General features: G+C 38.4%; 2 long non-coding RNA genes across 2 annotated transcripts in view; one reads left to right on the forward strand and one right to left on the reverse strand.

The window, feature by feature from the left end:
* LOC308190007 lies at positions 1 to 20,877 on the forward strand. Its single transcript, XR_013946771.1, has 3 exons — positions 1 to 1,502; positions 2,186 to 2,263; positions 15,653 to 20,877. It is a non-coding gene; the product is annotated as an uncharacterized lncRNA (long non-coding RNA).
* The window catches only part of LOC308190008, a 15,335-nt gene continuing 11,881 nt past the window's right edge, over positions 18,563 to 22,016 (reverse strand). The window contains exon 4 of the long non-coding RNA XR_013946772.1: positions 18,563 to 18,705. This is a non-coding gene — a long non-coding RNA (uncharacterized lncRNA). The remainder of the gene's footprint in view (positions 18,706 to 22,016) is intronic.

A 22,016-nucleotide genomic window follows, 5' to 3' on the forward strand; every position in this document is an offset into this window, starting at 1 on the left:
TGTCAGATGAGAAAAGAAATGTACAGCAACCTTGCTGAGTGTTAGTTTCTTCACTTATTGAAAATCACTTTACAGTCAAAGGATGTGTTAATTTTGGAAATGAAGGTATGAGAAAGATTGCTTGTCATGTATTGGGAGATCTACAGAGATGCATACACTCATCAGCAATCTTAAAGCCTGCTTCTGGAGACTGGCAGTGCCTTCTGTAAGGCTGGCCTGGGGGAGGTTGAAGAATATTTTTAGTAAGACTGAAGTACACTGAAGTAAGACTGATGCTACAGAGACATTAGAAAAGTCTGTAGGTCTTTAGGGCTTTTATTTTATTATTATTATTATTATTATTATTATTATTATTATTTATTGTCTGTTATTTTCAGGGTTATAGACTAAACAGGTAGGTTGATGTATGATGGGTATCTTTTATAAGGTCTGGTCTCGTGTTAGAGAGGTAAATTATAGTGCAGCTCAGAAAAGAATGTATTGTGTAATATTTCCATATAGCAGACCACGAGGTTGATTTAATAACATTAAGGTGTTTAATCAGGTCAGCACAACCCACTCAGTGGCAGAACCAAACCTGAAACCTGCATGCTCCAGGCTCTTAGGGCCAAAAAGCTGCTAGCATAGAGTGTTTAGATTGTTCTTTAAAGGCTAATGATTAGTAAAGGTATTTCAGCCACTTTGGACAGAGAAAATGAGGATACATGGTACATGGATCACCAGCACATATATGACATATGCTTATGTGACTTGAAAATCACAGGCAACGAGCTTTTACAAAAATACTTCATTACAGCATGCTTTGATGCTGCCCACACCAGCACTGCTTTCATGAAGAAGGCCCTGATAGAGACAAATGCCTGCTTCTGCGATTTAGTTTATTTATTTATTTATTTACTTATTTTGGTTATAAGAGGAGGATTTTTGTCATTTTATATTCATTTATTTTATTCTGGCTTATATTTTGCAGTCATTCATAGGCAAAGACATGGGTTTATTTTATTCATGGGAATGGGAACTTGCTATGGCTCTATCCCCCAGGAAATCTTCTGGAATAATAGAGGCATTGAGTTTAAAAAAAAAAAGGTTTGAGCATCTGATCAATTAACTGTGCCACTATTAGAAAGAAAAAAAAAAAAAAAGAAAAGACAAATAAAATGGAAGCTTATTTGCATCTGATTTACATTATCCTTGTGAACATTGATTCCATTTTTATTTCATTCCTTCTAATACTATTCAGATTGCAGACTGTAACCTTGCTGCACATTTACAGCTGAGTTTCATTGTTCATTTAATCATCTCAGGTGTTACTGAAATAGGGAACAGTGCTGCTTGAAAGATTTCCCCTGGGGGTCTTGGGAGCTGCGTATATTCTGAGGCTGGAGGAGGGGGGCCTGCAGATACATTCTGGTAGTGTACATCTGAATTTTGATGGTCATCTGTTGAAAAAAATCACATGGACCAGGCTGTGTTGAGACCATCACTGCTGTCTCTTCATTTTGGTCAGTAATTTGTCTTCAAGCTTGCTACTTTGGTTATGTCTTTTTCTTCTCTCTCTGTAAACCCTTGTTTCAGTTTAAATATTTGCAATAACACACGTTTGCCTCTCCCTCTTTCCTCTTATGGGCAGGAACAGAAACATAGTGTCAAAACTATGCAGATATCTTTTAACCTAGCAAATTATTTCAGTGAGTTTGATGGTGAGATATGAAATCTACACAGTAAGCTCATAACACAAAATTCTTTGTTAAATGTAAGTAATTTAACAGAGAGTTATCTGCATCAGGAATGGTTCTTCTTTTTCTGTCCTAGACTATTGCTTTGGTTCAGAGAACCAAAAAGTTAAGTCTCTGGCACTACGCAATAGCATCCATGATTTGAAATTCTCTTTTAAGTAATATTTTATAGTGTTTGCTTAAAATCTGTTGTGTCTGCAAGCATCCCCACCTGTAAAATCATTTACCATTGAATATTTGCTGAAGTCAAACATAGAAAGCATTATCATATTCTAAGTTAATTTGTTAAAAAAAATAAGCAAATAGCAATGAAAAATGCTTTTGAAATCTTTGTTTATCAGTAGTCTGACTTTGTTGCCATAGACATACAAGAATATTGTGGATGGGGTTCTGATCTAATTTTTCTACTCTAATTCTTCAATTCAAGTTTTTTTCCCCATTTTTGACAGGCAAAACTGTGCTCAGATGTGATGGCATCATAATGATCAAACGAATTAATAAATAAGAATATAAAAATTTCCCCTCAGGTAAGAAATTTGTTGATTTTTATTGCTGGAAGTGAGGGTTAAGTGCAATGTGACAGAAACTGCACTTGCTGTTGCAAAAGGAGCTGCTCATTTTGATCAACAGCAAAACATTTGCTTTTGAATCTTGAGACTCCAGTCCCAGTTGGAGCAGCAACCTTTCCCCTATAATTAATTTTGGTGTGCTGTAGTCCATTAGAGAAGAGAGTGACAGCCTCTGGACACAGATTACTGTCTTATGTATGGCCCACAGGAACATTATGGTCTTAATTAAAGGTGGCTCGGTATGTCAGCCATTGCAGTAGTTTAAGCATTTTTAATACCGTGTCAGTATCTAACCACCTTAAAAGAATTCTGGTAGCAAGCAAACTAAGTAATTTAAAGGCAGCTCATGTTCTCTGTAAGTTTTGCAGGACTGCTATTGGGAATACTTGATAATTTATGAAGGCTTACACCACCAAATTAATTACATTTTCCTGATGCCACATGTCCTTTTCATACAAGCTAGCTCTGAATTATAAGTAACAATATTGTCCTTGTTCATTCCTTCAGTACAGGAGACAGCTTACTAATAACACTGGTAGAATTCAGTTGCTGTATTTTAGAAGTGTCATTTATTAAAGCATCACTATAGTTAAGGTGGTGTGTGCTCCTCTGATATTAACCCTGATTTCTGCTACACATATAACTGAATCTTGCTTTTGAGCCTTTAGCATGGATTTGATTTAGGAGTGTTTTCTACATGGTTTGGAAAAAAATAAGTTAGCAGGAATTGGCCTGTGCAGAGGTTGTGATATGCAGGAGGTGCAAATCCACGTACTATACTGGTCTGTGTTGGAAAGTGGTTACTGGTCTGTGTTACAACCCTCTGTTCTGACAAACAAGAACTCCTAGGGATCCTTACCACAGATAACTCATTGTGTTCTTATTCAGTGGTCTTCCTCTGAGGCCCTGCAAGTTTTGATTCATGTTTTGGTATTGCACAGTAGATACTTCTTGTAAAGTCTGGCAAACTCTTAATAAGGTTGGCTTAGAAAGAATAAATTTTCCTTTTTTTTTTTTTTTTAATTAACTACAATCTATTTGAATAGATGGTATATAAATACAACAACCACCTGAACTTTAAACTAGTAAGGAGCATCTATATCCTTAACTAAGATTTTAGAATATTGAAAGATTATTTTTTGCCCCTTCCACTTTTATTTTATTTTATTTTTTAAAGATGATCGCAAAGCATTTAGGGATGCTTTTGGGATCCTTTTCAAGAGAATAATTTGTACAATACTCACATGGTATGCTATTAGTTGAACAACAACAACAAATGGATTGGAGATTAAATTCCAAAAAAGAATTTGCAGGAGGAGAATTTTTCACAGAAAATATCAATTTTCTACAGTTCCTTTAAATTATAGTTTGGTTTGTGAAAGAAAGCTTGCTGTTGTGAAGTTTAGGCAGATTCACTGGGTTGGTACCATTCAAGCTGGGTCTTGAAAGATGAAGAAAAAGCTGATTCTATCTGGTGAAGACCAGAAAGAAGAGAAGAAACTTGCTCCTTCTGTTTCCATCCTTTTAAATGAATCATGAATTTCAAAGCTAATTGAATTGTGTAAACAACATCATTCTAAAGCAATTTATTTTATTCTCCAAACAAACAAATATGCACAGACCCAGTCAAAGTAGAAAATGAAATAAAGAAAATTAAATGCAAATAAACCCGCTTAATATAACATTAAGGACAAGACCTTGGAAAACATTGGCACTCAAAAAGTATTTTGATGTTAGACCTTTTTGGAGTGAGCCCCAAAACAATGGATCTCAAAGCTAATTACAGTTTAGTTGTTTTCTATTTTCATTTGTCAGTCTTGGGTGGCCCTAATTCTGCAAATACTTCTAGAAACCATGATGTTTAATTACTTGCCTTCAACTCCTCAACTGGTAGGCTTAATGTAGTTCACATGAGTTTTTTCAGAATCTGGGCCTGAATGCTACTAACCATTTGAGCTATTATAGTTATTTTTTCTTCATTTTTTCATCAAAAAACACGTGTAATCCCAAGCCAGTTTTATTTCAATGCATATTGAAGTCAACATGGAAAGGCAAGAAGGGAGGAGGAGAGCCCTGTCTTTTTTTTTTTCCTTTATTCTGTTGGAGGAAGTTGGCAGGTTCTCATGGGGACAGGGAGAAGTGGGACTCTCAGAAGAATGGATGATTTGGTTTGAGGAACTGTCCTGGTTTTGGCTGGGATAAAGTTAATTTTCCTCCTGGTACCTAGTATGTTGCTGTGTTTTGAATTTAGGATGAGAACAATGCTGATAATACACTGGTGGTTTAGTTGTTGCAGAGCAGTGCTTACACTAAGCCAAGGACTTTTTTAGATTCTTGTGCTGCCCTGCCAATGAGGAGGCTGGGGGTGCACAAGGAGCTGGGACAGAACCGGGACACCTGACCCAAACTGGCCAAAGGGATATCCCACAACTTATGGTGTCATGCAGAACAATAAAACTGGGGGAGTTGGCCAGGGGCAGGGGGCTCCTTCTTGGGGAGTGGCTGGGCATTGATGGGTGGGTGGTGAGAAATTGCATTCTGCCGTACTTGATTGGTATATCCTATTATCTCTATTGCTGTTATTTTCCCTTCCTTTTCTGTCCTATTAAGCTATCTTTATCTCAACCCAGGACATTTTTTTGTTTGTTTTTCAATTATATCCCCCATCCCACTGTGGGGGTTCGGAGGACTGAGTGAACGGCTGCATGGGGCTTAGCTGCTTGCTGGGATGGGAGGTCTGGAAAGTGGTTATCTTGGAGGTGGAGCATTGTTAAGGTAGGAAGATAAGCCAAGAAGGAGAGAACAAATTAACATTAGAGAAAGTCGATAGGATCCTGAAACATTCTGTCAAAACCATGCAGGAACCAAATCAGGTCTGATGCTAGCAGTGCTGTCAGTTAGTGAAAAATGGGGCAAATGAGGGAGAGAGCAAAGAGTGGAGAAAAACAAACCCTTATAATGGAAGGAAAAGCAAGGAACAGGAGATGAATTTAGTTTGTTGATGCTGACAATCTGACATTCACAGAAAGGTCAAGTTATAAGATATCAATGACTTTTACTGAAAAAGGGTAAATGATGGTTGAAAAGGACTGAATATAGTAGATATAGAGGGATTAAGTCAATAGCAGCGACACAAAGGAGAAAAACAGATATCTTGGAGCTAGCACCTCTTTAGCACTTAGATATAATGCTTTTCCTGATGAGGTTTTCTGTTCCAGTATTTTTCTTTTTATTGTATTCTGGAGCCCCACTCCTCTTTTCAGATGTATTAGTGTAATATACTGAAGGTCATGCTCCAAATACTAGTGATTCTGGACAGTCAACCATGCTGAACTAATAGTGAATCACTTTTTTTTTTTCTTCTGTGTTTAGTCTTCAGCTCTGAATAATGTTTGGTCATCTTCATGTTATGTTTAGTACAATGCATGCTGAAGGCCTTCCAGGTAGTGACATCTGGATATGCTACTTTACAGTACAAAAAATGCCTCAAGGAACTAAGCCTCAAGTAGTTCAGCATCTGTTTCATGTTGTTTCAGGAGATGGTATACTCCTTGTAAGATTGCCCATGAAGAACTCTTACATGAGCTTTGACAGCAGCAACATTTTTCTGCATTTTCTGCAGCTTGAATTTAGAAGTTTAATCTTTTTAAGAACTTGTTTGTAGTCTGAAATTTAAATCTATTTGAACATGGCTGATAAACTATATTCATTGAACATGAATAATACTGTAAATAAGGGCCAGAACAAAGACGTATACAACAGCCCTTCACTGTTTAGATGGAATGGTACTGAACATGCCTTATCCCCCTATCTGCTTAAAGCTAGAGCAAATCAAGTTCTTTGTCAGCCCTTTCAGGAGGTTGCTCAGTTTTCTCACAGCAACAATGTTCTTTATTTTCTCTTTATCACAAATAGCAAAATTTTCTAACAGTTGCACAACAGGCAATTACTTGTATCGAAATCATTCCTAGAAGATAAGGGATTTTTGGTTTCTGATCATCTTTTGTACTGCCTTAAGCCTGTATAAATTCATGAGTCTTTGGTTCAACTCAGATTGTTTTGTTTTGAATTAAACCTGAAATAAGAAACTGGAAAGAACACCAATTAAATAGTATTGCAAACATTTTTTTTAGTGATGCTAGTATAAATGGACAATGAATATCATCTCTAGGCCAGAGAATATTAGCTGTGAAACACAAGATGGTACCACTATAGATGGACCAGTTTTACTCTAGCTCTGTTCAATCAACAAGAAAATACTCTTACCTTCTCTCCTAAAGAGGCAAGAAGAAATGACTTAACAAGAATCCATTATTCTGTTGTTCTCTAACACATTTATAGCAATGTGGAATTTATTTTTGAAGTGTCAGGGTGACAGACAGACCCACTGCCTATTCTTATCTATTCTTTAGCTGTTCTGATGGTTGAGTTACTCTACCTTGTGGGAGTTTCTTTATGAAATACAGTTATATTGCAAGCTATTGTTCACGGTCTTAAGGAAGAAATAATGCAAGATGCCTGGTAACCTCATATCCAAACACAGCACTGCAGACAGAACTGTGCATAATCTGGGAGATGTTGCCATAACTTTAATTAGTGAAACACCCTCTACTCATAGTTCTTTGAAAGAGAAGGTAAGAACAGTTGGGTATCTGCCAGCCACATTGGGGTGTGAGTAATTCTCTGATCTCTAAGAAAATAAGTACTCACAAATTACGTAGGAAAAGTCTCCAAGGAGAGAGGTCTTCCTTAAAGGTCTTCTGATGCATCTTGTTGGGAAAGCCTAAAAGGTAATTGCACTTACTCCTCTGCTGAGTTTCTATTCCTCCAGTCATTGCCTCTGTCCCCTCAATGTGCTGATGGGTATGTGGATGGATATAACTTCCCCTTGCTTCCTCACTCTGGTTTATCTGTGTCAGGACTGCTGCTCTATGGTGGGAGGGAATATGTGTCCAGGCCTTGGAGGCTACTGCTCCCTGCAGTTGGCGTGCTGAAATGCCTAGCAAAGGTACATGGCTGTGGAGGTGATTGGGAGCACTCACTGGCACACATGCCCTTCTGTCATCTCTGCTGCTGGGCAATAATTGCTGAGAGATGACTGTGAGCATCTAGGAGCTTTAAAATGTCCCAGAAAGTTCCACATGGTTTTCCTGTTGGAGCCTTTGCGTTGTGCTGCTTTCACTAGTTTCCATGTATTGTTTGTCCTAGTCCAAGTGAAACTGCTGAATGAAAGGGACAGTTTTTGTGATGATAATAACTTTAGTCTCTGCTGGACTATGACTTCATTTATCTATCAGCAAAAAACAAGGCAACAAAAAGGTGTATACAGGAGCACCTTAAATAGACCCGTAAACAGAATGTAATTGTTACAGTGAACTCAATAAATAGCCTGTTGGCTGCAGTGAAAGAGGAACCGAGAATAAACTGTGATGAGAAATAGCATGGATGTGTCCATGTTTGCCATGAAGGAATCAGCAGGGATAAATAGTCTTCTTTTTTTTTTCTTTGAATTACAATGTAGTTGTTTTGAGCACATACACATGCACAGTAGTAGTGCATTCCTTATTTATTGCATTTTCACCAAGGAGTACTGATAAAATATGATGAGAAACAGTTCTTAAATATTGTATAATTATCTGGAAGCAGAATGAACTTGATGTGTTTTCATATAGTCTGGGTTTGTGTGAATATGTTCTTGTTTTAGCACGTTGAAGACTAATGTTGGGTTGATACATATACACAGATGTTTAAACTGCACCCTCGTGGTTTGTTCTGCAGAATTCTATGAACATTTGGATTTATGTTGCCTCCTGCATAACTCTGGTGCTGTTCATTGGGCTTGTGATGCCAGAGGAAGTGGTTTGATTTCCCTGTGTCTGCATGAATAGTGTAGGAGAAATTCTTTACATGTTATCAACCTCTTTTTAAGGTCTTATGTGTGATCTGTACTTTAGAGAGATGTTGGAATGGACACAGGGATATTAAGCAATTTGTTAATTCCTCTGTGTCACCTAGATTGTGGGGTTACTTTTTATGCCAAATTGGTGTGGCATAGATTATTGCTGGCTACCTCACACACAAGGTACTAATCCCAACAGCTTCAAAGAAAAATGGAAAATAACAATTTTAAGAAGGAAGAACAAGGATTCCCTCAAACCTCTGCTTGCTTTAAACTATTTGTACTCAAGTACAAATAATCAGGTTGACCGTGCGTGTGTAGCTGATGGCTTCAAAACTTCTCACAACTCCTTGCTAAAAGAAAAACTACCACTCCATTAATTGTTTTCTGTACCTGCATTTTTGTACCTGCATTTTATTTGTTATTGCTCTTTCCTTTAATATCTTTCCCCACAATTTGTAACCAGTTTATCTAGAAGACCACTGACAGTTTAACAGTTTGCAAAAGTAACTGAAGTCCGAATGTATTTCTACTATGTCTGTTGTCAATAGGAAAGATGTTCTTGAGTAAAAATTTAAATGCCAATGCCAAGGTGTTTTTAAGCTTAGAAAACAGCAGCTTTTCTAGGAACTCATTCATAAGCTTTATGAAGATTTGTCCTATATAATTTCTGGTTGCTGTTCTGTGGGCAGTTTTGAAGGCAGAAATGAAGGCAGACGAATACCCTTGTTTCCACCTCATTGGACAGGGAACAGACCCCACAGGTTCAGTATGAGTAATTGGGTTTGCCTCCTTGAAAAAAATGGTTGAAGTGGGGGGGGGGGGGGGGGGATTCAGGACCAGGACAAGACCTGGTCCTGAAGGTTAGCCTGAGGGGCAGTCCCAGTGGCAAAAGCATGAAGTAGCAGTCTCTCATCATTTGTCCTGGAGCTGTAGGAGCCCAGTCACTGTTGTTCACAGGACCTGTTGACATCTCATCATTCTCCCTACTGTAGCACAGCCACTCAGAACATCCTAATTTTTATATCTTTAGCAAGTCCCTTTTGTAAAGTAATAATCAGCTGTATGCTCTCACACTGTCACTGCCTTGTGGATGGAGGTGAAGAGCATGTTTCATGGCATTTGGGCATGCCTGGGGCTGGTGACCAGGTTGGCTTGTGCTTGGCATTGACGTTTGACCAAGAACACTGCCATTTCAGAATTACTCCTTAGTGCTTATTGATCTCTGGTAGACTCAGCACCATACAAACCCTCTTTTCTGAGCGGCTCTTATCTTTGGTTCTCTTCTGTGCTTCAGCAGAGAAGGATTTCTTTCTCTTGCTGGCTAGAGGAGGTGAGGTCAGAAGGAAAAAGTGGGTGGCCAAGTCACAGGTGGCAAAAGAGCTGGGAAGGGTCTCCAGATGGCTGACGTCAGACTTCATAAAACGATGAGGACCCAACCCTCATCATTCCTTTAAACCTAAATGTTTGTATGTGTTACCAAACCATCATGTAAAACTATATAAACGTTTTCACATGTTGAACTACAGATTAACTGTGGTGCTTATGATGATAATTAAAACCACAAACACAACATATTGTGAAAAATACCACATGCACATTTAATTATGATTCACATTTCCAGGCGTGCAGTTGGGGAAAGGAATTACTGAATGCCTCTCGAAATTTGTTTTTGTATTCAGCAAATCTTAGGAGATGTTGAGTAACTTGCACGACTGGACCTCTTTATTTGTAGATTTGGAGATCTTTCATTATTTCTGGACTTAGCGTTTAAATCTGTATTTTTTGAACTACTTCTTAAAGTGAAAAATCTGGGACATAGGGTTTTGATATGATCATTAGTGTTGTTTTTTCTAGGTATTTGATATGAAATATTACATTATTTTTTGAATATTTCAAACCATGCAGATTTGCAGGGAGGGGGGAGATTTACAAATGTATGTTTTCATTTGCACTTGTAATTATTTTTATTTGATGCTTATAGCATTGAGACAAGTGTTTCTGAATATTGCTTTATGTATCTGCTTTTGGGGACATTTTGCCATGTTTTTTTCCTGTCCTACAAACCTTGCCTTGCAGCAAGGGGGCTTAGAACTGAGCAAACAGGGCACTGCCATTCCATGAAGAAACACCAGTTAGCCTGAATTAGCCACATCAGCAGCTGAAGAAAATAAAAAATGGGCCATGAATAAAAATTATTACATTTGGGGGGGGGGGGAGGGATTTTTTTAACCAGTCTCATAAAGCTTTTAATGTTTGGCATGTGTTTTTAAATCTTGGTGGTAAGACTGTAGCAATGAGGCAAGCAGCAGATTCTTCTCCAAACCAATTTACTGTGGTGATGTAGAAGGCCAAGACACAGAGGTCGTGACTCTTACCAGAAGGGCAGAGACAGGAGACTAACCTCTGGATGCCTTGTCTGGGTAAAAACATACCCTGCTTTGCACAAACAGTAACTTAAAAAGAGGACAGTTTGGTATTTTGGCTTCTCCAATTTCATTAAAGTACCTATATTCTAATGTAATCCTGCATTATATTTTCTATTCACCTACAATCTTGGTGCTAACCTGCCAGTAAAGAGGTGTCCACACATTGCAGAGCAGCACTGCAGGAGAGATGCCATAACCAGAGGCAGGAGCCTCTCCACTGCACACCATTGCAACATGCACTGAAGTTGGTGTGAGACCTGGGAATACTGTAATGTTAGCACAGTGCTGATGGGGCTGTTTGCAGGATCTTTATTCTATCCTGTACTAAGCAGTAGAGATATGCCCAAGCTACATGTATAAAAACCCCAACTACTTGTATAAACATCTCTCCCAGGTTAACCAATCTAGCAGTAAAATCTTGATGATCTAGGAACACCTTTAAAAACAGCCAAGATTTTTTCAGCCATCAGAAGTGTTCAAAAATTCAGACCTTTAAACAATAAAGAAATAATGGGTCATGCTTAAGATTTAAACAGGTAAAGATTCTAGGGTACTTAAAGAGCGACCCACTTAAAATTGTTTGTTTGTTTTAAAAAGAAGCCTTTTTTTTTTTTGCTATAAAATGTTTTGTCAAAATTGTTGAGCACTTGAGCCTATTTTTTTTTGTTTTATGCAGTGTTTTCTTCTCCTTTTGGTTTCTGATTTTTTTTATTTCTCTGTAAATATTTATCAAAACTGTGCAAAGCCATATTTCTTTCAATTAAAAGATTATTTTTTCCCCACAAAAGGTAATATTGTTGGGGGGGGGGGGGGGGGAACCACAAATCAAACCCACACCTTTTTGTGAAATATTACACTGGGGGGGGGGGGGGGGTGAAGACGCTGGAGAAAAAGACATAATGTTAAATTCTGACCAGCTGTAATCCAAAACAACACCTTGCAGAGTGTTGAGAAATTATAGCTATGGAGTCAGCAAAACACAGGTGTAAAGGGCTCCCTCTGTGGAGCACAACTAGCTGTGATGTTTGCTGTGCATTTGAGTTTATTGGGATGTTGTCTTGGGAAGAGTTGCTGGCAATCTTCTCTCTAAATCTGAATGCAGCGTGAGAAAAATCACAATGGGCTGTTCAGCTTGAACCTTGCACTATACTTGCCATGATGCATACCATTATTATTACTATTATTTTTGGGGGTGGTTTTATTTTTCTTGCTCTGCATTAATGTAACCGAGATCATAACAGCAGCATATGCACAACAAAGCTGCTAACTGAGGAAATATCAGGCTTACAGCAATTCTTTGCACCACAGTTGCTTATCAATGAAGCGTATATATAGCCTAATTAACATAACTGGAACGACTATAATTATGCTATCATTTTGTTTACTTTAGCACATTCTGTTGAGGTATATGGGTAGCAATATTTGTTATTGAAATATTCCCCCTTGCTACATTCAGGCTGTTTAATTATCCTGTTAGTCTATTTTATTTATGGTGTGATTTAGTTGCTTAAAAGTAGGGAAAGTGTTAAAGTCCACAAACCCTTGGCTTAGATATTCTTATCTATTTTGGATCTTGGACACAATCTGATAAATCTCTGAGCAGTTCTTACTCATGCAAGTAAGGCAGTCCTGTTTTAATTAATATCACTATTGGTTTAAATAAGACTTTGGAGGATAAAAGCCTAAAAAGAAAACTAATCAAGAACACGCGCAGCGAGAAGTCTTTCAGGCGTCCTGTTTGAGAAAGGTCAATGCAAAAGTGAAGCTGTTAGTTTGCACTGCTAGACAAAGACAAGGAAGGAAACTGATCGCAAACGTTGGCCTCTCCCTGACTTTGACTGCACTACTGAAATGACATTATGTCCCTTTTTGGTAAAAGCAAGATACCTCTCCCACAAATGTTTCTGTAGAAGGTTCCTTGTGCAGGCAAACCTTGGAAGATGGGAGCTGGCTCATTCTGCAGCACCACTTGGTGAAGTCTTCTCGTCGTCGTGGTCACTGCTGCAGCTGTGGCACAAGGTGCTCCGGGCAGGTTTGCTTTATTCCTTGCTTTAGGGCGCAAGCTACTGACACGAAGCTGAGACTGGTGTTTGGCTCAGCTTTCATATAGCTTCAGTGATGGTGTCACCAGTGCTCTCTAGGTCTATGAGAGCCTGAAAATCCCTCGTGTGTTGCAGTGTGAGTGCATCTCAGGAGAGGCAACCACAGCACGTTCTTATCCTTCGTGCCCTTGTGTTAGTGCAAGAGGGGAAGGGAAAGGCATATGAGGCTTTTCTTTTTCCTGATGTTTTTCTGGAGGTCCAAGGAGGCAGAAGTCCCTGTCCTGCTGTGATATGATGCCGCGGCCTTGAACTTCCTTCACCCCCATGCACCCACAGTGCAGGCACACAAAGCCTGGCTTTCACTGGTGGGAGCACTGCATAATCCAGATCCCTCACATTTCACCAGGATTAATGACTCTTGCTTTGTGATGTTGTGCAGAACATTAATAAAGCAAATCATGTTTGTATGGCTATATGAGTTCCGTAATTAGGAATATCAAGAGTATATTTTAAGTTAAGGCTGAATAAATTAACATAGAGGTATCAAGAGTGCTGGCAGTTTACCACACCTCTGGGCATAGTCCAGGGTCTTTGTTCACATTAAAAGAATAATAAAGATTCTCTCAGGTCACTTGCTGAGTTGCCTTGTTGGCTAAAAGGCTAGAAATTTCTTTCTTTCCTTTTTCTTTTTTTTTTTTTTTTGGCTTCTTCATGGATCAAAACTGTTCTTGGTAGTTTTTTCATTAGGAGAGTACCTCACTACGTGTTCTCTAGCTGTCATACTCAGTCACCTCTAGTTGGGAACAAGTCTCCTGCTCAAGCTGACATATAACACAGATGCAGTACCTGCAGTGTGTGAGTATGTGGTAGGTCAGAGATGTCCAGCTCTTCCCAAGGATCTTCTGATGAAAACACAGAGGCCTGCCATGTTCTCTCTCCTCTCTCTACCAACTGATTTGTACAAAGACAATGTAGATGTGTAATTTGAAGGCCTCATGTATAAAAGGGTGGGGAGAATTTCCTGAAAATTGCAGTCACACCACAGTTGAAAGAGGAGGAATAAAGAGGAAGCATATTTCAAGCCCACTGTTGAAGAATTCTCACAGTGGCTTTCTGCCTGCCTGCATTTCTTTACCACTCTTGGTCAGGCACCATATGTAAATGAACACTGCTTACATGCAAGCTCTCCCTTAGAGTTACATCAGCTACTCCTAATAAAAGCTCAATATGTGAAACTTAATCATCTACCAGATGTTTTTATTTACCAGTTCTTATTTTCTATTTAAAATTGCTCATGGGGTTTTCTAGTCACTTGGATCTAATTTAAATGAGTAGACCCAAATTCATCCCTGACAATACATCATTAAAGTGATGCAGTTTTACATAAGAGATTAATATTGTCCTCAGACTATACTTTTTAAGAATAAAATAATCCATTACTGGAACTCAACCATGTATACGCTCCTCCTAATCCCTGGCCATCCCCATAAATATGAAGAATTGAGGATGTAACCTATGGAGACAGATACACACGTGCATCTCTTTCTATTTCTCTCACTGCTATCCCAAGGATTTTAGCAAAAGATGTTAGTAAATTCTCCTTTTCTTATATAGGACACAGAAGGAGAGGGAACTGAGGTTCAGAGCCAAGGATCTAAATGTCCAGTGAAGCAGGGAAAATTGTGGCTTAAGAAGAACTGCAGGACTGAACTGCCACTGCAGGGCATGAGGCTAATCATAATTTTTATCCACCTCCTACTGTCTTCCTTTGACTTACTTGTGGCATTTGCTCTCTTCCTGTAGCCCAGCAACTGGTAACAGGGAGCAAAGAAGTGGTTTGTGGGCTGCAAAGAGCAGAGACCAATGTTGTGATGTGCCTGCCAATGACCATGGCTGGACTTGCTGATCCTTGTCTTCCACTTTCATGCTCCTGTTTCAGACACCACATATGCAAATGTATTTCTGCTGCTTGGCAGATTGTCCTTGAAGTCTAACTCTTTCTATTCCCAGCTTGCCTTTTCTTAAATGCACTGTCATTTTTTTTATTATTATTTTTTTAATGTGTGATAATTTATTCAGTTTTTTTGCAAATAGTTATTGGTTTCACGTGCTATTAATATATGTTTTAATTTTCCACAGTGATTTATTACATTCAGATTGAAGAAGAGAAGTCCTTTCTGGTTTATACATCTTTCTGGTGTTTTATAGTTGTGTGTAAGAACAATCACCTCACTGGGAAGTATGTGACAGACAGCATGGTCACTTCCTTGGGTGACACAATATGGCAACGTCCTCCTGCTCTGAAAGCTTTGGCAGTGACTGGAGCCATGAATGTGAGCACATCCGGATAGCAAATATAGGATTGTATTTGTTGAAGACCAGGAATTCCTCTTTCAATTCCTTGCTGCCCTTTAGCCATGGGCACCCCTTCACAGACAGTTACAGACAGCTAAGCATACTGTTTTCTTATGCTCACAGCTTTATTCAGCCTGATTGAACTTACTACTGTGAGTATGTGTGCACACGAATTGCATAACACCTAGATACAGAGTCCGACCACCATGGAAAATTGATGTGAGACTCTCTCTGACACAAAGACAGCCTTGCTATATCTGCTGTGGCTCACAGCAATACTGTGCTGTGAATTATTTTGTCATCGCCGTTCTCATCTGGGAAAACAAAGAGGATCTTGCCCTTTATTTTGGCGTTGTTTATGCTTGCCACTCTAACTCTTGCCCTTCCCATCCCTCTTCCTACCATAAACATCACCAAGCTTCTGCTCCCATTCCCCTCCCCGTTCAGTCCTTTTGCCTTTGTCCTTTCATCTCCCACCGTATGGCTTGTGTCTCCCTTGCACTGGGTTATCTCAACAGTTTATATAAAACTCCTTTCAGCCTGCACTAACCACATGGAATTTGTGCAGCTGCATGCCCCACTCAGACTTATTGCATGCCTTCTTTGTTTACTCTCTGTGCAGGTGACAGTGGTGCAGGCCGGAGCTGCCAGCTGGCGCTGTCAGGAAGAGCAACGGGTATAGCTTCACTTCTACAAGCCTGAACTCCTGTGGTCACTAACATTTTGTCTGTGTGCCCAGCCTTCATCCTGGAGAGACCTACTGGTTCATGCAAGTGAAGGGAGCCCTTTCTCTCATGGCACACCCCATGTGCAGCTGATGGTGTATGTGGTTTTATGAGGATCCAGAATTTTGTCCACTGCTGTGGTCCGTAGGGTAACACCTGCAATGGGCAAAGCAAGAGGGAAAACGACTACAACCAAAGTCTCAGTGAGAACACCCACATGTTCCTAAACTGCAGTTTATGGTAAGGCACAGGGGCTCTTCAGCAATGGGCCTTGAGGATCTCATGACCACAAGCAGTAGAGATTTATGGTGTTTACTTGCATGTACAGCTTCCACACATTACTTTTCCAATAAGATTGACCATGTTGACCACTGCAGTGATGGAAATATTTGTTTGTATGCAGTGGCTGCTCAAACCACTGCCTTTGCAGAAGACAACTACTGTGCAGGATATCTTTACCTACCTTAGTCATTTCCCAGCAGATGAGAAACTAATCCTTTTCTCAGACCAAAGTGTCTCTTGTGACCTCAGATACACCATGAAAATATTGCATTTTTATGCAAACCAGTCATTGTTTAATTTTTATTGTTATTTCTATCAGCAAATTGCTTTCTTTTAAAATTTCCCACATCTAACAAGTCATGTTGTAATGCATTACTTCAGGCAGTATCTTTCACATTGCATTAGAGTAAGACAAACTTAACATGATTTGATGCTTGCAACCTGCTTCAAACATGGCATGTGAAAGATTTGAAAGAGATGCATATTTCATGGTAAAGACAGTTTTTTAGACTTCTTTTCTCTTTTCTTTACATTTTCCTGCCTCTTTAATTTTAAAATGAAGTTAATTATTGGGCTTGCTGGAGAAAATACAATTAATCAATGCATCTATTTTTCATACTTGCAAAAATTCTATCAATTTCCAGTTGTTTGTTTGGTTTCTGCTTTATGTTTTCACAGCTTTCTGATTGAAAGGAAAAACTACCTGGTGACTATCAGGATTTTTTATTTATTTATTTTTTCTAACAACGAAGCAATTAGATTGCAGAAAGAATGAATATAGGTTCTCTGATAACAGAAGAAACAATTCTACTTTTGAAAGATGAGGGATTATATGACTAAATCCCACATGATCAGCCTCTAACATTTAAGACTTTTTAAATTCTCTGCTTCAAAGGTGAACATAACAACTCTATCATACAAATGAACATACTTGCTTCACAACAACAGGGAGGAATACAAAAGAAAAATAATCCATGATTTTACAGTGGCTTCAAACAATTTAATTTAGCTTGTTTATTGTAATTAGTTTACACTTAAAGCAAATATCTCATAGTAAAATGCATCTTTTTCTTAGGAAAATAACAAAAGGAATATTTTTACATGTGAAGCTTTTCTTTCTCTTAGAAATCTGCTTTGTCAAGAACAGTTTTCTTGAAACATTTCTGAACATATTTTAGTTTCTCCAATGCTATGTAACAGTATAAACATGCTGATGCTAGAGCTTGCAATAAGAGGTTTGTTCATTCTACCATTGCTTGTATTTTATTTTCTCTGAGACTTTTAATAAGTTGTATTTACAACAAGAGAGCATAGACAAGTATGAATATAAACAAGTTTATGATTCACACTGGGCTAGACACTGATGTTTTTATTCCTTCTGAATTGTCCTATTTTGCCTCATGAGTGATCCCAGTAATTTCAGTTGGATGACTTGGACTATGAGCTCAGTTCATTATATGTGTAGGTAATGCATTCTGGTTTTACAGACCATTTCAGCGTGGGGATCTTTATTTTAACTGCACATTTCATCTGGTATAGATGCTAATATAACTTCAGCAGCCTAATTCTCCATCATCTTAAAATTATGATTTTTAAATAAATGCTCTGGACCAACCAAGAAAGAAAAACCAAGCTGATGTAGGAGCTGCTGGGTAACACTGTAAAATTCCTATGTAGGAAATCAGAATACTTGACCAAAACAGTCTTTTTTTCCTGACAAAGTCTATTAAATTATAACTTCATTTTTTGTCCTAGAGACACAGATCTGATCAAAAATAACCTCAGCCAAAATGAGCATGAAATGTTTTATCTGGATTTGCTTTTAACCTGCTTTGTAGTAGAGAGAGATTCCATGAATCTTTCTAACACCTCTGTCTAGCAATTCTTCTAATTGACTTCACAGATAAGAACAATGAGTAACTCTCCAATAGAGGAAGAAAATGGAAATAAGAAAGGCCACCCCCAATCCACAAAACCACTTCTTAAACAGAACTCAAACTTTGAAATGCTCGTCCTTCCATTTCTGAAGTGTTTCCTATAACATAGGTGTGGGAAATAAAAGACTAACTTCAGTACAAGGGTCACCACTCAGTGTTTCTTTATAAACCATATATATTTGTTTCAAAAATTAAAATATTTTACCTGCTTTTCTGGTTTCACAAAGACTGGGTTGTTTGTTGTACTCTTTTAGTGGCCTAAGAAGCAGTAGTGCTCTTAACCTGGAAAAGAGGCATCTCGGGAAGATCTCATCAATGTGTACAAATATCTGAAGAGAAGGTGCAAAGAAGATGGAGCCAGATTCTTTTCTTTTCAGTGGTGCCTGATGCCAGGACCAGAGGCAATGGGCACAAACTGGAACACTGGAGATTCTGTCTCAACATCAGGAAGCACTTCTTTATTATGTGGGTGACGAAGCACTGGCACAGGTTGCCCAGAGAGGTTGTGAAGTCTCCTTGGAGATCTTCAAGAGCCTTCTGGACATGGTCCTGAGCACCTGCTGTAGGTGGTCTTGCCTAAAAAGGGGTGTTGACCTCCAGAGTTCTCTTCCAATCTCAACCATTCTTTGATTCTGTGACTCTGTGACTCTGTGACTCTGTGACTCTGTGACTCTGTGACTCTGTAATTCTGTGATAGAGGTAATGGTGGTTTTTAGCTCACCCCTATGTGTCTGCATTTAAACAGAAGAAAAAAAAAAAAAGGTAAATGTGGTAAATGTGGTGGTCTTTTCTAGGGTTAGCCACTCTTTCTTCTAAATGAGATTTTCACAAGCTAGCAGGATATTGAGTTTCATGGCTGGATCCATAGCCAACTATTTGATTTATTATTATATCTCAACCATTAATAACTATAACCCATTGATGTGAAAGAAAGTAGTATGTCAAGAACATACTGCATGATGCTACCATACACTCCAGGTCAAAGTGTAGTAACATCCAAATCCATGGGCAAATAGTTAAAGCTGTTTGAAGCAGGCCAGCATAAATCTAGAAAGTCATCCAGCGTCTTTTACTATTTTTTTTCCAGAGCATATGCCCGAAGGTGTCTGTTGTGTTAAGCACCTAAATAAGTATCCTGATTCACAGGGATGCTAAACATTGTCAGTGCCAGCTCTCTTCATACAAATAGCTGCATGAACAGCAGTGGAAATTGCTTGATATACAGAGATTTGCCCCAAAGCCCTGAGGAGTCCTCTGTGAGCTCCCCGCCTCCTCACTGCACTCTGATGAGTCTTCCTGGTTCTCTCTGGTTACCAACAGATACTTCCCTTTGTTACCCCTAAAATACCAGTTCTTAAATGGTTTGTGCACATCTGTGTGGGCACAGCTGAACAGCAATGTGGATACAGCATGCTTCTTACGTTATCACAGTTCCCTATTTTTCTGATTTGCCTTCCTTTTGAAGAAAAATGCCTTTATGTAAACTAAACCCTAATGCAAGTCAGGTTAAGGTAAAAGGCAGATGGAAGTATTAATTCCCAACATCCAAAGCAGACTATAAAAACAAATGCATGCATAAGGTATGGGCAGAATGAAAGAAAAAAGGCACGATTTGTCCACATGATCTTGAAATCACAGAGTTATTTCGTACTACACTTAGCTGACTTGCTGAAGGTACCTCAGGGTGATTCTCATCAGGATTTTGTCTTCCTTAAAATCTATAGTGTCATCTTGCATCCCTTGGAGAGAAGCCTCCCTGGGTGAAGCCAGCAGCTTTAGGGGGTCCTCAGGACTGCTACTCACATCAGGCTTCCCATGCAGGCAGCATGGATTATTCCTTGGAAATCCGATCTGATTGATCGCTTTCAGCCCTCTCACAGGTGACAAAACAGAGTTTGGCTCTCAGTGAACTTTAACCAACTTTTCATTTGTCATGTATTAAAATTTTCATTCATTCATTAAAAAAACAAAAAACTAATTGGAAGTTCTAATTTTTAAGTCACAGCCGTGCAGTATATAAAAAAAATCCTTTATAAAATATCTAAATAAATACATCACGGAAAACAAATAAATCCTAGTGATGATAAAGGGCTAATCCAATAAACTAATCTGATCAAAAGATCAGTCTTGTAAAATCAATTACATTCGTCTTCAAACACAAAGACACAGACAAGGTTCTTAGAAGAAATACGTTCTCTGTAGGGATTAAACCACAAATTGATTTATGAATATACTCCCCTAAGAGAAACTAGAATATAATTCCTAAAGTATCTCCATCAAGAACCAACAGGAATTTTGTCTCTTTTGTACTAGTTTAGCAACTCACTTGAAAACATGTAAACAATGTTTGGTATACAGCGTGTGATTTATAGCATACACTGTTTTGTCTCAGTGCTTTTAAGGAGAACAACAGCAAGCTGTAAAACCTTCTGCTCCATATCATTCCTTCAGAATAAATCCAGTTCAGATGCTCTGTAAGGACTGGTATTTCAAAGTGATAACTGACAACTTATAAATCACCCACTTTATTTTGCAATGAGACAGCACATCTGTAATCCATATTTATTTCCCATTAATAACTGTGAGGGTGCTGCTGCATTGTCTCATATTATGTACAATTCACCTTAATAACTAACCTTGAAGAAGACAAAAAAGGAACATATTTTCCTCTTTCTTTTTTTTTTTTCACATCTAGAAAATATTCTAAGATAAATCGTTTAAAATATATTCAAATATGATATTAAACCAAGAGAAGCTCAAAATTCTTATGAGTTTATTAATGAAATCTGTTTGGGCATCATTTATGCTTTATTCTCTTTTCAGACATCCATATCAAATGTGAAAGCTGAGCAACACAAAGAAGAAATACTTTAATTAATAAAAAATAAAACAAATTTTTTTAAAAAAAGTCAAAATGTTGAGTCACTTCAGTGTTGACATTGGTAACTGTGTGACTTTGCATGCCTCCAGGATTTCTGAAATTGCCAAAATGATTCAATCACAGATTTTAAGAAGCTGGTGGGACTAGACTACCTTGAGGATGATTTAGCAGTGAGAAGATGGATTGCAATGAACTCTAAGGGAGGGTTATAACATGCAAAGATGCCTTCCCTGCCTGCCCTCAGGCTGGGCTGCCTGTTGAAACCCAGGAAAAATGTGTAACCTGGACTGTTCCTAGTTGCTATTCTAGCTTTCCTGGCTTGGGAAATGACCACACAAATCGCAATTGACTTTGTCCCAGAGTCCTATCAGAAGTGAGCCAAAGAGAAGGCTCCCATCACCCCACCTATGGAAGTTTCTTTTCCAGCATGTAGCCAGGACTTCATGTCTGGCAGTGAAGAAAACTCTGTATAAAGTAAGTCTTACTGAAGAAAGAACATCTTTTCCACTTTACCAGTTTTTTCTTTTTCTTTTGCCCAATTCTATGTTTGAAACAATGGCTTCTGTGATAAAAGGCATAACTTTTTGAATTCTTTTAAATTTAAAATGTTTATTTCAGCCTTTAATTATTGAAGCATGATAATCTCTATTAATAAATCCTATATAGGTAAGTTAAAAAATTAACCTCACAGGCAAAAAGAGATGTGGAACTGCATAGGAAATATTGTATGTGTACACCACCTACTTTGTAATGCAGATCCTAATCATCACTAATGGCTCTTGAGTCTGTTTCCTTCCACTACGTAAAATTGGCATGATTAAAAATACCTTTACAACAGGGTTCTCTCTCTGTTCCTGCCTAATATTGCTCATAAATCAAAATACTGAAGATGTAATCATTGGCTTCATGTCACACTAAACATTCAAAATCATTATCCCAAAATCCTTCGGGAAAGCAGACGAGATGCTCTCAGTTCAGCTCCCTGTAGATTGTAGGTCAGTAGCACAAAGACAGAGCATATAATTGGACTCAAGTGGTAGTCTGAGCTCAAGAGGCCACGGACAAATTAGTCCAAATCACCTCCTACTTTTAAAAGAGACGTTTCAACATGGGCACAGTTCAGATTTGCAGCTGCCTGACCTACAGATAAATACAAGGCTT

The sequence above is a fragment of the Anser brachyrhynchus genome (assembly GCF_964034855.1).
Source record: "Anser brachyrhynchus genome assembly, chromosome: 2".
Lineage (NCBI taxonomy): Eukaryota > Metazoa > Chordata > Aves > Anseriformes > Anatidae > Anser > Anser brachyrhynchus.